The 12508-nt window shown below is 38.4% G+C and overlaps 1 protein-coding gene across 1 annotated transcript in view; it reads left to right on the top strand.

The window, feature by feature from the left end:
• Positions 1–8146: 8146 nt before the first annotated feature.
• Positions 8147–12508, top strand: part of RETNLB (resistin like beta) — a 40176-nt gene continuing 35814 nt past the window's right edge. Inside the window, exons 1-2 of the mRNA XM_042954344.1 lie at positions 8147–8228; positions 8929–9147. The gene's annotated coding sequence lies outside the window, so the exon portion shown is untranslated. The remainder of the gene's footprint in view (positions 8229–8928; positions 9148–12508) is intronic.

The following is a 12508-nucleotide window of genomic DNA, read 5'->3' as shown; positions in this document are numbered from 1 at the left end:
AGGCGTGGATACCCACAGACTGAGAGCTCAAGGGAGTAGAAGTCTCAGGTTCATGTAGGGAAGAGAGGACAACAAAGAGTTAGAAGGATTCATTCAAGAATTAGGTGGGACACAGGACTGGAAATTCATTCAAAAGAAGAGAGCCCAGCTGTGTGGCAGTTTTGAGGGGTTGAGCTTTGGACCTAAGATGGGATAACTGGTCAGGAGGATAGAAGCCCCAGGCTCAAAAGGGAACTGTGTAGATCACCTAAGCAGGAACATGGAACCATGGGCAAAGTAGATGCCCATTTGTATTAGCTGGGGCCTCCAGAGAAAGAGAGAGAGAAGGGATCTCAGTACTGGAGATTTATGTGCAGGCACCCCCTGTTAGAGCAAAAACAGTGCGGAGGATGGAGAGAAAAGCAGCAAGGATGCCCTGATTGACCACAAAGCACAAATCCAGAAACAAGGGCATTCACTAATTGGCTTTGGATATGAAGAAGGTCAGCTTTAGTAAGAATAATTCAGGTACAAATGCAGGAATCCTATGGTTAGCCCAGGAGGTGTATGTCTCAGGATAGTCCAACAGGGAGATAGATTCAAACCAAGTGAATCAGTTGTGACAGTACCCAAAGCTGGCTAAGGGCTTCCCTGCCCCAAGTCTGTGACCTTCCACATACCAGTCTGCAGAGATCTGGGGAAGTCAAGAGCAGAGGAGACAGGCAGAGACCAGGAAAGAGTATATCCTACTCCTTCAGGTCAGTAAGGCAGCCTGTGATACATGCTGAGTGATTCCTTAATGGCTTAACAGAGTTCATGAACATGATGCATGATTGGCATCTCTAAAATAGTACAACTTAGGTTGATAAATCCAAATCACTGCACTATTTCTAATTATTCTAATATTTTTGAAAAGCAATCTGCATGACAAGGTTCTCCATTCTATGGATTTATACAATCAGGAGATAGAGCAAGATTGTCCAAGGTCACACAGAAAGTCTGTGCCTGTGCATTACATAGCTCCACATATGTTTGAAATTTGCCAGGGGGGTGGGAAGATAGGTTTTCATTAAATATAGGTGGCTGAGCACATGGAGACATTATGAGAACATAAAAAAGCCTAGGTATGGATTTATGTGTGTTATGAAATACATTAGTGAGTACAATCAGATATTTGAATGATGCCTTCATGAGTCATGTTCAAATAATAAATAAATATGAGGCTTCAGTAGTACTTTTTAATGAGTTGGGTTATCAAAATGAAGTTTAGCAGATAGCTGGACTAAGCAGATCTGTCCTGACAAGCTTGAAGCAGTTAAAAATGTAGGAAATGTGAGGGGAAGGTATGTAGTTCTGACGGGCACCTGTCAAGAAGTGAGAATTTTAAGGCCAACAAAATTGAGGTCTTGTTGCCAAAAGAAAATGAAAAGTACGTCAGAATGACAGCTGCCATTCAGAGCTTACACACTCAGAAAAATGGGTCATAGAGTATAGAAAGAAGCCCAGTTTTCAAATCTCTTTTTGGATGATCATCTATATTTTATTTTAATCTTTATCACTTCAGTATATTTATTTATATCTGTATATATACACACAAATATATATTATATACACACACATACATGAATATGTATTTTAAAGTTCAAGGGGTTTCAAACCATTAACAGTAGCTACTAGCAGGGGATTACCTGGGACTTACACTTTACACTTTATAAATTTGTCTACTGTTGAAATTGTTTACAGTAACATGCACTAAATAAAATAGTTGGAATAAAAGGTGCCTCCTTATTTTGAAGGCTCTTTGGAATAACTTTGTTTTATGCAAATAGAACTTATCTCTCTGTGTGATTTTTCCTTATTCTGGTAAATCATTCTTTAGTATGACTGAAGCTGGTATGCAAACCACTTTATGAAAAAAGGGGAGGGACCCTTGTCCTTCCAATTATGCTGTTGTAAATTATGAAATTATTCCAAATTAATTAGGGTGTTACAATTGCATCTGATTAGACTATACTGATGATTCATATTTTCATTGACTTTACACTATAAGATCCTCCAGAAAACAATTATTCCAGTGAAAAGTTAAAACAAGTTAAAAAACAATAGAACAATGTGTGGATTTGGCATAAGATTCTCAGCTCTTTTTATTATACTTATCATAACCCCATAGGACCAGAATTCTTGGAAAATCAAAGGCTAAAATAAAAGAGTAAATAAAATTCAGGAACAACCAGTAATGGCTAATAGGAGATACAGTCCATCTTCCTACATGTGAAAGGCTTAAGTATTCAAATTTTCTAGAAGAAAACAATGTGCCCCATTACAAAAATTTCTATGTAATGCCCTGGAGAGAGGGCTATTAGTAAAGTCAGAGCATTCTGAAAAATTTTGTTCTTACTTGAAACACAACCGGCTCAAAGTAAATCCAGTTTATTTACCCAATACAACTTTTATAGCTTTAGTGAGCTAATATACAATTTCTCTTCTCAAGAGGAGGATATACTCAGTATTTCAAAAAATTATTTCATGAGAGAAACATCCTTTTATTTTATTATTTTTTCAAAGCCTTTTGCAAGACGATTGCTCTGAGGTATGTATTTTAGGAAACACTGGATCAAGCAACTTTTCTTCTTGTTTAACTGGCTCTTCTGACCTCCTCCCACATTCAGAGCCTGGCTTACTTGAGGGACACCACAGATAATATCAACTTTACCACCTATATATGAATTTACATGTCTAGAAATGTTTTGCCTGAAATTATAAAGGGCTAAGCCTTTAAAATTCAGATGTCCCAGGACAGATAACACAGTTAGCATCCTCGGAATAACCTTCCCGGTAGGACTAGTTCTAATGGATCTTCCACCAAATAAGACATATGGTAGACTAAATTTCGATCAAAAGAAGAGATTTGAGATGAAGACACTTCTAGAAGGTAAGCTCTAGTGGGAGGACCCTAAGAGCTAGAAACACAGAATGGGAGCAAGAACACCAAGAAGTGGTGCACTGGTCCGTGTCCTGGCTGGAAACAGATGCAACCACCAAAAGGGTTAATTGAATGAGTTTAATGAAGGAATTGTTTGCAGAGGTGCAACCTGGCCTAATGAGAAGAACAAGGGATGGTGAAACACATCCAGGTTAACAACAGAGAAAGCCATGACAACTCCTAGGCTTGAAGGTATTAGAGAAATACCCACTACTGCAACCTAGTGAAGTAAATAGCTGTAAGAAAGGGTTGCCTGACAAAAGTATGGCTTTTGGTTAAAACAAAACAAAACAAAACAAAACGGGGGCGCCTGGGTGGCTCAGTCGGTTAAGCGTCAGACTTCGGCTCAGGCCATGATCTCGCGGTCCATGAGTTCGAGCCCCGCGTCGGGCTCTGTGCTGACCGCTCAGAGCCTGGAGCCTGTTTCAGATTCTGTGTCTCCCTCTCTCTGACCCTCCCCCGTTCATGCTCTGTCTCCCTCTGTCTCAAAAATAAACGTTAAAAAAAAATTAAAAACAAAACAAAACACACATCCATTGCTGGTTATGACCAAGCAAGAAGGGAGTTGTGGAAAAACATGCTCATTTTTTTCTTCTCTGCCCTCCAATCTCCCACCCATTTTCCTCAGTCAAACCCAATGATGTCAGAGAGAAAAGCAGCCCTCATGAAGTAGTCCATAGAAGTCAACCTCCCGTGGGTCAAAGAGGAGTGGAGAACAAGAGCATGGATCTGGAGGGATAAATATGTGAATAAGGGGTGCTGAGAATGAACTTAATTTTAGATAGGTATTATCTGTCCTGTCAGACATGGACTTTATAATTTTATAAGTAGGTTTATTCTCCACAGTACAGAAGTGTAAATAAGAGCAATTAATTTCAAGATTTTTAACTATATTCTTTAGGACAATTTTATTGACCCTAAAATAATACTTGAGATATCCTAAATAATATTAAGTTGGTTCTTCCAAAGTAAAACAAAACTAAGGATAAAAGCAAGTATAAAGGGGGAAAATGCCTAAAACCACCATCTGAAAATTAAGAAATGCTTGTTCCTAGAAAATTACTACAGTTTCAGGTAAGAATGGTAGCAGTCCATGGTCTTCTGGCCTCAGCTGCTCTCTTTCCCTGTCTTCTTCATCTTTTGTTGCTTTGTAGCTTATTGGCCTAAAAACCAACAGCTTTAAAACCAGGGTGGCAGAATGATTTAGGGTGAGGGGGAGGGGAAGAGAAGAGCAAGGGGAAGGGGAAGGATGGGTGTGAAAGCCCCAACGTTGCTGTCTAAAAGTGGAGCCTCATTTCAGAATGAATGGGGAAAGCCCACAACTTTGCAAGTCCAAGATTGCAGGCCTGGTTTAGAACAATGATCTTCCAGACAAAATTTAACAGTGAAAGCCATAATAGTGCTGAGAGAAACTCTCCACTCATCCCTGCCTGTCACTTAACCATGGATGCATGGTGTTGGGGAGACCTAAGAAGGACCAGAGAAAAATGAAAGCCAAGGTAGATATGAGAGGTACCTACAACTTTGAAGGTGCTCTTCAACACACACATACTTCAAACAAGGAAGCCTTAGAAAATTAACATGTCTGCTCAAATCATGGTGGGCCACTAAACTATGCAGACAGGGGAATGGGGGAGTACAAGGAAGGAATGCTAAGAAATAAAAACAAAGCAAAACAAAAAACCTGAGCAGACACATTGTCAGCTTCAGAGGAAGAGAGAATCTGCAATTTAAGTTCAGGCAATTTACTAAAACAAACAAAGAAGGAAACAACAAAACCCCACAATGCAGTGAGCCTTAGAAAAATGAAACAGAATGCATAAGGGCTATAATATATTATCTAAAATCTTTATTTTCACATAACCATTACAAGATTTACAAGAAACAGAAGAGTGCAAGCCATACTCAAGGGGGAAAAAAAGCAGTCAGTAGAAATGGGCTTTTGGAAACCAAGATGAAAGAACCAAATGGAAATTCTAAAATTGGAAAGTATAATAACTGAAATTTAAAACTTCACTAGGTGAGTTCAACAGCAGATTTGAAACAGTAGAGGCCTTAATTAAAAGATATATCACAATAGAAATTATCTAATCCAAAGAAAAGTAGAAGAGATTGAAAAAAAAAAGGAATAGTCTCAGAGATCTGTAGGACAATTTCAAGAATTCCAGCATATATTTATTAGGACCCATTCAAAGAGAGGAGAGAAAGGAGAAAATTATTTTAAAATACAATGGCTGAAAACTTCCCATTTTGATGAAAAACATTTATTTCCAGACTCAAGAAGCTCAGTGAACACCAAGTAGATACACACATAAAAGAAAGTGCAACTATACACATTACATTCAAATTCCTGAAAACCAAAGAAAAGAGAAATCCTGAACGTAGCAAGAGAAAAACAACTCATTGTATAGAAGGGGACAACAATGTGATTAATAGTTAACTTCTTATAAAAAAAAAAAAGTGGAGGCCACAAGAAGAAGGAGTGACATTTTTAATGTGCTGAGAAAAAAAAGTCAACCAAGAATTCTATAACCTAGTGAAATTATCATTAAAAGAACAAAAGCAAAATAAAGACAGCCTCAGATGAACAAAAATGGATAGAATCAACTGTTAGCAGACCTGACTTAGAGGGAAAAACTAGGGAAGTCCTTCAAGCCAAGGGGAAATGACACCAGATGGTAACTCTGATCTGCAGGAAGGAATGGAGGTCACCAGAAATATGTGAGCAAGTGAAGACTGCATGGGCATGTAAAATTTTTTCTTTTCCTTCCTCAATTTCTTTAACATCAGAACATTATTTAAGCTCATAATTCTAACACAGTATTATTAGGTTTATAATATGCATGAAGGTTTTATGTATGTGACAACAACACAAAGGAGTGGGGAGAGATGAAATGGAGTTGTGCCAGTAGGCTATATTTCATTGAAATTAAGTCTGTGTTAGCTTTAAGTGAATTGTGAAAGTTAAAGATGAATATTTTAACCCCTAGAGCAACTAACAATAACAAAAAATCTCAATACATCTAAAATATTTGGGAATTAAAATAGCATCCAAAAAGTTTTGTTTAACACAAAAGATAGTGGAAGAACAGAGGAACAAAAAAGAAATGAGCTAGGTAGAAAACAAATAGCACAATAGTAGGTATAAATCAACTGTATCAATAATTACATTAAACAGGAATGAGCTGAACACTCCACTCAAAAGGCAGAGGTGGAATGGATAAAAACAAACAAACAAACAAACAAACAAACCCTAAAAACAAGATCTTTCTGTCTACAAAAGAAATACTTAAAATTCAAAGATAGAATTACGTGAATATAAAAGGATGGAAAAAAATGCCTGCCTATGGTAATCATAATAGAGTTGGAGTGGCTAGCCTTACATGAGATGAAATAGGCCTCAATACAAAGATTATTACAAGGGATGGTTTTGTTCATAACATTTCATAGTGATAAAAGGTCAATACATCTGAAAGATATAATCATTATAAATACATACTAATAACAACAGAGCCCAAAAATGAAGCAAAAACTGACAGAATTTAAGGAGAAATAGAAAATACAACAGCCATAGTTGGAGATTTAGTTACTCCTGTCTCAGCAATTGATAAAAGCAGAGAGAAAATGAATAAGGATATAGACCTTGAAGAACACCATTGACCAAAAGGATCTGACATTTATTTTTTTTTTAATTTACATCCTCTTAAAGTCCTCATTTGAGTGAAGTCACATGGTATTTGTCTTTCTCTGACTGACTAATTTCACTTAGCATAATACCCTCTAGTTCCATCCACGGAGTTGCAAATGGCAAGATTTCATTCTTTCTGATTGCCGAGTAATACTCCATTGTATATACATACCACATCTTCTTTATCCATTCATCCATTGATGGACATTTGGGCTCTTTCCACACTTTGGCTATTGTTGATAGTGCTGCTATAAACATGGGGGTGCATGTGTCCCTTCAAAACAGCACACCTGTATCCCTTGGATAAATACCTAGTAGTGCAATTGCTGGATCATAGGGTAGTTCTATTTTTAATTTTTTGAGGAACCTCCATACTGTTTTCCAGAGTGGCTGCACCAGTTTGCATTCCCACCAGCAGTACAAAAGAGAAGGGATCTGACATTTAAAGAATACTCTCCACATGGCAGCAGCAAAATACTTTATTTCCAAGCACCATGAAACAATATTCAGGATAGACTATACGGTATTCCCTAAAGCAAGTCTTCAAAACATTAAAAGGTTTGAAATAACACAAAGTGCTTTTTATCATAACAGAAATAAATTAGAAATATAAAGTAGAAAGGTATTTGAAAATCCCCAAAGATTTGGAAAATAAACCACAGACTTCCAAATAACTGAGGGTCAAAGAAGAACTCCCAAGGGAAATTGTACAATACTTTAAACTGAGTAAAAATAACAATACAATATATCAAAAAGAAGGAGTTGTAGCTAAAGCAATGCTTAGAAGGAAATATAGGTCATAAAATGCTTACATAGTTAAAGATGAAAAATCTAAATCAAAACGTACCTTCTACCTTGACAAGCAAGAAGGCAGAAATCAAACTTAGAGTAGATAGAAGGAAATAATAAAGATCAGAGCAGAAACCAATGGAACAGAAACAGAAAAACATTAGAAAATATCAGTGGAACCCAAAACTGGTTCTTGGTTAAGACCCATAAAATTGGTACGTGTAAGTACACACCTTACAGGAATTAAAAGGATTATAAGGAAACATAAACAACTTTATATGCCTACAAATTTAACACTTAGAAGAAATGGATAAATTCCTAGAACGACACAAATTACCAAAACTGACTTGAAAAGTAGTGGAAAACCTGAAGAGACCTATGCAAAATAAGGAAATTAGTGACTGAAAACAAGAGAGGAGGGAAATTGAAGTGGAGAGTTTACAAAGTTCTCTATTATTTGAATCTTTTACAGTGAGAAGGTAGTCCTGAATTGTTTGTGTGATAATAAAAAGGTCTGTTTCTGCTAGCTGAGGTCGTTGTACATTTCAGCCTAAGCAAACTCATAGGACATTGACCCAGCACCAAATGTATTTAGTTTTTAAACAAACAGGATGCAGTGCAGCACACAGAACAGCAAGCCGTGGTCTTGTACCTCCCAGGCATGGCTTGCAACGTTCCTCACAGGATGCTTAGAGAAAACGCATGGTCATAAGAAATGCAGCTCAAAGTGTGCACACTACCACAGCTCAGGGAAGCATTCGCTCTGGATCCTTTAAGCTTTTATTCCTGGTAAGGCAGCCTGCTCTCTCAGGTGTGTACCACCAGCTCCATTTCTCTGCGTCAGCTCTGTCTCATAAATACCAATTACTGATTACTTGGTCAAAACAGCACGGTATGATTTGGTCCTGTACCTATTCCTTGGCCAGATTATTTTTTAATACAGATATGCTCTAGTTAAATTCTTAAAATTGTTTCAGTTAATATTGCAAGGAGGATGGCACATGGGTCAGATCTTCAGACTTTCCTTGAGACTAAAGGAAACGAATGTCAAAGAAACAGCTGTTTACTCCTTTGAAAAGTCTGGACGGATATCACTCAGAGATAAATAACAGATACGTGATAAGATTATAAGTGAATTATTTTCTTTTTTAATGTATTTTTGTTTTTGTGATTTTACAATGAGGAGTAATTCATTTTATATTCAGAAAAGTAAAGCTGTTTCCAAAAAATACATTTGTATAAACAAAACCATATGTCTTTCAATTAGAGACGTGAACAGTTGGTGCAAATGGTAAATATTTTCATATTTGCCATTGTTGAAATGACAAAGAATTTCATTGACATGTGGCAGTCTTAAAAATTGCATTTTCACTTTAGTAACTCTGATTTTTAAAAAAAAATTATGTCTTTAAAAAATTCCAAATAAACTTTAAAACTAAAATAGAGTACATGTTTTGAGTACATTTAATTTCCTATTTTGTTTTTGAAGCACGTTGGGTTCTCCAGGAAGGAGGCTCTGAGACGGACATTAGCATGGAGGAGGTTTACTAGCAGAAGATAAGAGGGGAAAGCTGGCTCGGGAAGAGGGAAAGGTCAAGTTGCAATGTGATCTCCACTGAAGCTTTAGCTGGCCTCTAGCTCTGAAGAACAGAAGACCTTCCAATGGTGTTCCGAGTCTGGGAAGAACCGAGGGGAGAGAGGGAAAGAGGTAAGAGAATGGGGTAGGGGGGGCATGAAGGGGCAGAGGAGTCAGTAGGGCCTCTATAGTCTCATGATGATGGCCCCAGGGAAGGGGGTGAGTCCGTGGTGAGGTGACTGTCTTCAGTCAGAGCGATACCTAAAGGGAGTTGATAGCTTGAGGCCTGTCTTCTAGCAGTCTTCCTAGCAGCGGGTGAGCAGTGCTTTATTCCTGAAGGGGAATGTGGGCAGTATATTAGAGTGTGCATTACAATTTGTAAATGATGAATGAGTTACACCAAGTGTGTTTTCTAACACAGTCTATATAGCAGACCTTATTAGTTGCCTAGCCAAGATCCAACTTCCCCCTTGCGGTCTCATTTGTTTGAAGCAATGATGTGCCAAGGCCAGGTGAAATAACACGCATGTCTAAACCAATTCTAAGAATCCTGTTCGCTGCTTTCGTAGAGCTTCCACCTGCTCTCCCACGCTCTGCAACAGTTACGTGTGGTCAAATAGCTTGATGTTAATAAGATAATGAGACTCAAGGCAGGGTCTGCTACAAGAATTCTGAAAAATCTGGTTTTTTTCCTTGTTAAAAGGCAAGGATGAAGCTGATATCCCCTTGCTACCTCCCGATTCCCTCTTTCTTTTCTTGTACGCAGCTGTGGTACTTGTAGCGGCAGAAGTTAGCTTGCACCTGAGAGATAAAGGTCAAGAGAATTTTTATGAGTTTGTTCTGACGTTTGTGAGCCCCTGAATAAAGCCACAAACCTACTTCTGCTCTTTCTTGCTCTTTAAGGAAAATAACCCCTCATTGTTTAAGTAGCTACAATGGTATTCTGTCATTGGTAACACAGCGTAATCTAAACTGAGTTATAAGATAGGATGATGACTCTATTGAAAATATATAATTGATATATCTAAAGTATGTATGTGTGTGTGTTTACCACATCATGGTATGTTTTCAACAAGTTTGAAGACACCAAATACAGTATTTTCCTTCTGGGATTTCATACTGAATATTACCATGAAAGATATTAATTATTAGCCTTCAGATGTTCTGCCACAGGGGTGCCTGGGTGGCTCAGTCGCTTCAGCGTCAGACTTCAGCTCAGGTCATGATCTCACGGTTCGTGAGCTCCAGCCCTGTGTTGGGCTCTGTGCTGACAGCTCAGGGCCCGGAGCCTGCTTCCGATTCCATATGCCTCTCTCTCTGCCCCTCCCCTGCTTGTGCTCACTCTCTCTCTCAAAAATAAATAAATAAAACATTAATTTTAAAAAAGTTATTCTGCCATAAGTCTATTTCAAAGTTTATGCTTCTTAGACATATTTGACCAAAAAACACCCATTAAAACTTCACCTACTACTGTGGATTGGATTAGGAGACAAGTAGCATGTGTTCTGACCCCATGGTTCATTACCCTGTTCCCTATTTCTGTGCTTATTTTCTGCAGTAGTATTCCTAGGAGCACCCAGTTCAAATTGAACTGAGCAAAAGCGGTAAAACATGGTTACTTTTTTTTCCCCCTTATGCCTATGACTGGATTAATCGAGCAAACAGACTAGCTCTGAAATATTGACACGTTGAACTGTGTTTTAGGATGTGGTCAAAGCTTAGCAGAGAAACACGTGTAGCAGCACATTTGTAGGTCACAACTAGCCTGCAAACTTTGTTTGCTGGTCACAATTAACATCCTGTGTCTCTGTACACTATTTTTATCTGCCTGCAATCAGTCCCCTTTCACTCCCCGGTAGGCTTGCTTATTGCAGAAACAGACATGATGTGGAGACACTCAACTTACTGAAGAAGGAGGTCGTCGTCTATTTTGGCACAGGAAGTAATGGTTGTGGCCACTTCAACAAATGTCCTGAGTTACATTTGCTCATGCAGCTTCTCACCCCGGCCCCTCTAGAAGGGGCTGTGGGACACTCCCTCTAGAGTCACTCTAGTGGGAATGACTGGGAACTGGCCTTGCTTCTCTTTGACCTAAATGGTACATCTTTTCTTGTAGTGATTCAGTCATCCTTCAGAAGAATCCTTCTTCTGTCTCACAGACACGTCAAACTACATGTTCCTGAAACTGAACTTTTGATTCCTTCTCCATCTGCCACATTTTGATAACAGCGCTATCATCACCCGGAAACCTAGAACTCATCCTTGGCAGACCTTGGCATGTCTCTTACCCTCACATCCAATCTATTTTCATATCCTGACTTGAGAAGAATTATTAATTCATTAATTAATTATTAATTCATCTTTCTGCTGCCCCCTATAGACGGAGCATCATGATCTCTTGCCTAGACCGCTGCCTGTCCACTTCTACACTGATGACTCTTATGATCTATTGCCCATACATCATCCAGAATAACATTTAAAAAATTGAATTAGACCAAGTCACTCCCTGCTTCATGGGAGCTCTCAATGGCTTTATATTGCCCTCTGAATAAAATTGCAAATCCTTACTATGCCTTCAAGCCCCACACTGTCTGGACTGTGCACAGAGTTCCAAGTTCAACGTAACATTTTTCCTCTTGCTCTATAGAGCAGAGCAAATTACAACCCACAGGGCAATCTCCCCATCACTTGTTTTTCCAAATAAAGTTTTGTTAGCACACAGCCATACTCCCTTGTTTATAGACATCTATGGCTGCTTTTGTGTTGCAAAGCAGAGTCGAGTACTTTCCACAGAGAACATATGGTCTGAAAAGCCTAAAATAGTCACTGTTAGACCCATGAGAGAAAAAAATGTGCCAACCCTCCTCTAGAGCCTCACTAACCTTTTTTTTTTTTTTTTACCCCCTTGATCAAGATAAGCTCCTTATTACCTCCAGCCTTTGCACTGCTTGGAGAGGGTAAAATGTTTCCTTATAAAGCTTCTTTTATCTCCTCCTCAGTGGCTCAGCTCAAATTTAAATATTCAGAACAGCCTTCCTTTAGAACTCTAGCTGAAGTAGGACACTCATCTCCCCAGGTACACTCTACTCTATTATATCCTATTTCCTGTGCAACACATTAGAATGGAAATTATTTTGCTTATGTTTTTGTTTATGGTCTACTTTCCTCCACAAGTCTCTAGGCTCCAGGAAGTCAGGCCCCATGTCCGTCTTCTTCAGCGCTGCTTCCCCAGTATCTAGAGAGTGATTGCACATAGGAAGTGCTCTGCAAATACCTGTTGATTTTAAAAAGTAACCATTATAACCAGCAGTCCTGAATGACATTCCATCATTTAGTTGGATATCCGGTATAAATTTCCCACAGGAAATACATGCTTTTCCTTTTACTTCAAAACAGCCTAGAATGCAGGAGAGGATAACAACAAATATTATGATTGCTGTTCCTAGAGGTAGCCCAGTTGCTCTTTGTATTCATTCATTCATGCATTTATTCA

The sequence above is a fragment of the Panthera leo genome, chromosome C2, assembly GCF_018350215.1.
Source record: "Panthera leo isolate Ple1 chromosome C2, P.leo_Ple1_pat1.1, whole genome shotgun sequence".
NCBI classification, from domain to species: domain Eukaryota; kingdom Metazoa; phylum Chordata; class Mammalia; order Carnivora; family Felidae; genus Panthera; species Panthera leo.
Note: the sequence above shows the minus strand (reverse complement) of the source record. Positions and strands in the feature narration are given on the sequence as shown.